This window comes from Stigmatopora argus, chromosome 1 (genome assembly GCF_051989625.1).
Source record: "Stigmatopora argus isolate UIUO_Sarg chromosome 1, RoL_Sarg_1.0, whole genome shotgun sequence".
Taxonomy (NCBI): domain Eukaryota; kingdom Metazoa; phylum Chordata; class Actinopteri; order Syngnathiformes; family Syngnathidae; genus Stigmatopora; species Stigmatopora argus.
Window position 1 is genome coordinate 22,394,148 of NC_135387.1, and position 5,041 is coordinate 22,399,188.

At 45.8% G+C, this 5,041-nt stretch overlaps 1 long non-coding RNA gene across 1 annotated transcript; it reads right to left on the bottom strand.

Annotated features, from left to right (window-relative positions):
• Positions 1-1,694: 1,694 nt before the first annotated feature.
• LOC144085251 (uncharacterized) lies at positions 1,695-3,259 on the bottom strand. The gene is made up of 3 exons (XR_013304058.1): positions 3,218-3,259; positions 3,002-3,117; positions 1,695-2,928 (listed from the first exon to the last, which is right to left on the bottom strand). It is a non-coding gene; the product is annotated as an uncharacterized LOC144085251 (long non-coding RNA).
• Between the last annotated feature and the right edge of the window lie 1,782 nt (positions 3,260-5,041).

The window sequence follows — 5,041 nt, forward strand, 5'->3', positions numbered from 1 at the left end:
TCCGATCCAGATGACATCAGCCCCTCTCTTTCTCGAAATGAGTCTGTGTATTCCCCGGTATCTCCCGCCCCTTCCCTCCTGTTCACTCTAGCACTTCTCCCCTCTCCCTTCATCCCTCCTTGGCTTTCATCTCCATCCATCCTGTCTGCTTCACTCTCTATTTTTACGGCCGAGTAGAGGTCATAGCAGTGTCTTGTGATTTATGATATCATTTTGATGGCTACAAATGAACTAAATAGGTCAACTCTTCACCTTTTTTACTTCTTAATCAACAAATCTAATCAAATAAACATTAAAGGGTACAACTTCATCACAGAAAATTAAAAATCTTTTTTTTAAAAAACCCAGTAAAGATGGTTTACAGTTTTGTTGACTTTTGACCTTTGACCTGTCACCCTAAACTGAATTGATTTGGTACATTTTCTGAATTATTTTTCTTTGTGCTATCATTTTTTTTAGTGTTCACTTACTGCATGCCTTTCAATTGATCAATGATTCCCCTGCCTCAATAACTATTAATGAATTGGTGTCTTGAAGGGTGACTGAGGTGGATTGAGCGTATATCTGAAATGTGATGGTTCGGATGACGGTGGTGGTCTTATTGGATCTGGAGGATTTTAAACCGTTAAGGATTTTGGGTAAAAACTGCTCATTTGCAAAGCGCTTTATGAACATTGTTTGATTTTAAATTAAAGTAGCACACATTTCATTATACTTTGGTGACAATTAATCATTTTAATTCATGTGAAGTCTCTGACCATCTACATGACTTCACAATAACTATTCAACAGAAAAAAAACATATGCAACAATTAATTGAGTTACAATAACAAAAGCAGAGTCTACATTTTTAAATCTTAGTTTTGTTACAAAATTCTTCGAAAATCACAATGTCCTATCACTGGTGGTCTATTCCAAGAACCATCACGTAGAATAGATTTTTTTTTAATTCTTTCCACAGCTCTTTTAAGACATTTCAACATAAGGTTAGGGTTAGTGATTAGTTGGAACAATAAGTCAATGTTAATGCACGTAATTCACTTTCAATGGGGAAACAATTCTGGAAAGGAACAAACATATCAGCAGTCATTTTGTCTTCCTCCCACTTGTTCCAGTCAGTTTGCCTTTCCCGCTTTCCCTCCCCACTTTCATTCCTAAAACGATTTCATCCCCCAGTGCCAACCCACAATCGTCCACTCTAACAACCACACGGGGCCATGTGTTACTCTGACGCTGTTTACCAACCAGAATGCGTTGGCTCAACCACCCCCGTACTTCCTGTTTGTGTGTGTTCCAGGAAGTCAAGAACAATGAAGAAAAGAAAGCCCATATTGCGCTCTCTCTTATTCTCTCTCTCACTCACACTCTCACTCTCTCATTCGATCTTCCTCCTCCTCTCTCTCTCTTTCTGGCTTACAAACACATTAAGCAAGACACAGAGAAAGTTATTACCGTAAGTAAGGAGCAGTCTGTCTGAGTGGATGGAATATTCATTAAGAGAGGCACAACACAAGAACAGCAACAGTGAGAAAGAAAAATATGCAGAAAAGTGTTGCAACACAATTTCGCCATTTTGAAATAATGAATGAATCCATAGTTGGAAGAAATCCTTCTAAGATTTTATCAATATGAATTTATTTTTGTACAGCTGTAATGTTCTGATGTGAGTGTGCGTTTACACTTTCGTCCCAATTCGTGATTAATCATTGGCCATAATAACACGTTTTGATGAGTTTGGTCTGTAAGAACCTCTTTGAAATGAGCTACAAAAGAGGAATGAGAATAGTCAGCTCAGTCTACACGATTTCGCTGGTGGTCTTTTGATTTATCCCCTCTGATGTTTACCATGGTGAAATCCTTGTCAATAAATAGCATCTACACATATTGCACAAATAACAGGTGGAAAGAAGAGGCAGTGAGCAATACAAGCACGATTAACTTTAACAGGACAATATAACTCATAATTGTAACACTCACCTTAACTCCTTAAGCTGACTTGGTCATAAATTTATGTTTTGACCACTCTAATATTGGCATATTATCACAGCAGCAGACAAAAAGGCCATGCAGAAAGTGATTAACACTGCCCAGAAGATCGTCGGCTGCTCCCTGCCCTCACTGGAAGACATTGCCAGCCCTCGTTACCTCAGCAGAGCCAGGAACATCATCGGGGACCCATACCACCCTGGTCACAATCTGTTCCAGCTGTTGTCCTCTGGCAGACACTATAGGTCCCACAAAGTACGGACAAATAGGCTTAAGGACAGTTTTTCCCCCACATCCATCAGGACTCTAAACTTGCGGTAACACAACACACAATCCCTTCTGTGTAATAACTATAATAATAATAATAATAATAATAATAATAGTAATATGAAAAGACGTTTGGGCGGTGATCTGCCTCCTACTGGCTGACTGAAGGTAAGTGAAAGACAGTGAGAGTTAAGTGATCCGCTCGGGGGGGTGATGCGATGTATCCATAACGGCAGAATGCCAAATTACGAGTCCGAAACTATCACTTATTTGGGTTTTTTGCCGAGAAAACGCACCTTATGGAGAAACCCTACCAATTTCGTCATAGGCAGTTTCTGGGTGTGATGACAATTAGGTTTTTGTTGTTGATGATGACGACAGGGCCTATGTCCGATTATATTATATTATATTGACTGTGGTGTGTTTGCAGACTTTTTTTCTGTGAGTTGCTCTCATTTGGAATTGTTGTATAAGTAGCAGTAAACTGCAACATGTTAGTAGCCTTTAAAGCATTATAGCAGCAGAAAGAAAGTGAAGAACACAGTCTTTAGCAGGTGTAATCATTGCGTTCCCTATGTTGTACTGGGTTGAGAGAGCAGTAGGTATGGTCCGCTACTTGGTCACTGTTATGGATATTCTGGTAGGCTGCGTCTTGGACGTTCTCACGGGAGTAGAACTGAAAATGAAGAGACAGTCCATCATCCTAAAGAAAATGACAATGTTAAATATTGATGGGATTAACAAGTTACCTCGTTGTTTTGGCCAGAAGACTTAGCTTTTCTCTTCCACTTGATAAGAAGCAGCAGAACAACGGCCGCAAGTACAAAAATCAGGACCCCACAGAAAATAAGAGGCCAGACAAGCACTAAAAGGAGCAAATGTGAGGGAGAAGACAAGAATGATGGAATGATGAAGATAAAGAAGTATTGGTAGGAAATGGAAAGGAAAACATTAGTTTGTTCTACCTTTTGTGGTTTTCTCAGGGGAATATGTATGAGGTTCTGACGCAGACCTTGAATTGAGTGATGGGTCTAAAACGGGTAGATGATTAAATGTGCTCTTAGACCACAAAATAACAAAAACAAAGATCATATTGTGGGAATCTCACCAGCGGACACAATAACATCAAATTCCTGAATGGAAGCCGAGCGCAGGGATTGACCCAAACCGCATGAGTATCTTCCAGCGTCCGACGCTTCCAAGTTGGAGATGGAAACCACAAGAAGAAACAACTTCATTGAAGCCTCTTTTCTGACATTCACTCTGTACCTGCCCACTTGGGCAACATTCTCTGTGGTTCTGATGAGGATGTGTGTTATGAACGGGGGGTGAAGACCCCAAAGCAGGCGAGGGCTGCGAGTCTGGTTCCCGAATCTTTATTAGAATGATCCAAGTGAAAAGCCAGGCACCAGAGGGGACGGCGTCGGCGTGTCGTTAGGCGTATCCGTGGTCGTGGAGGCCGAGCGTAGTCGGAATCCTGGGAGCAAAACAAGCGATCGTATATCAATGAAGGCAGGTGAGAAAATACAAGCGGGTACCTCACTGTGAGCAGATCAGACGATCCCGCAGCGTGGTCCTGTTCAAGGTGGCCTTAAATACTCCTCACTGGCTAATGACTCACACCTGGCAGCCCTCGAGTCATTAGAGGCAGGGCCTGTGGTTGGGTGGCGGGCGCAACCAGCCACCAATCTCGTCTGGGGCCTGACAGTACCTCCCCCCCTACGCGGGCCACCTGGCCCGCGACGAAGGGCCCCCGGGTGTTCCCGGTGGAAGTCCCTGATGAGGTCCCTGTCGAGGATGTGGCGGGCAGGAACCCAGATGCGCTCCTCAGGACCGTATCCCTTCCAGTCCACCAGGTAGTGTAGGCCGCGACCCCGGCGGCGGACGTCCAAAAGCCGTTCTACCAGAAACGCCGGGCCCCCCTCAATCATCAGCGGAGGGGGTGGGGGAGGGTTAGGGGGGGACAGAGGACTTGTCTTGACCGGCTTGATCTGGGAAACGTGGAAGGTGGGGTGGATGCGAAGGGGGGGTGGGAGCTTGAGGCGCACGGCACATGGGTTTATTATCCGTTCGATCTTGTAGGGGCCGATGAAGCGGGGAGACAGCTTCCGGGATTTGGTCTTTAAGGGAAGATCACGGGTGGACAGCCAAACCTCTTGACCCACGACGTAGGCTGGTGCGGGGGCACGGTGGCGGTTGGCCTGCCCTTGGGCACGGTCGGAAGCAAGCTGAAGCGCGGCCCGGGCCCTCTCCCAGATACGGCCACATCTGGTTATGTGGGCCTGGACGGAGGGCACGGCAATCTCCGCCTCCAGGGAAGGGAATGCGGGGGGTTGGTAGCCTAGGGAGCATTTGAAAGGGGATAGGTTGGAGGAGGCGTTAGGGTGGGAATTGTGGGCATATTCTATCCAGGGCAGATGTTCACTCCAAGTGGTCGGGTCGGCATGGGTGGCGCAGCGAATTGCTGCCTCCAACTGCTGATTTGTGCGTTCACACTGACCGTTAGACTGTGGATGATATCCCGAGGAGAGGCTTGGGGTGATCTTCAGGGCTGAACAGAAGGCAGACCAGACATGTGAAGTGAACTGTGGACCCCGGTCGGAAACGATGTCGGCGGGAATTCCATGCAGGCGGAAAACATGCTGCGTGAGGAGGTCGGCTGTCTCCTGGGCTGAGGGTAGTTTTCGGAGGGCGATGAAGTGGGCGGCCTTGGAAAAACGGTCGACAATGGTGAGTATGGTGGTGTTACCCTGGGACTTGGGAAGGCCCGTAACGAAGTCGACCGCAAT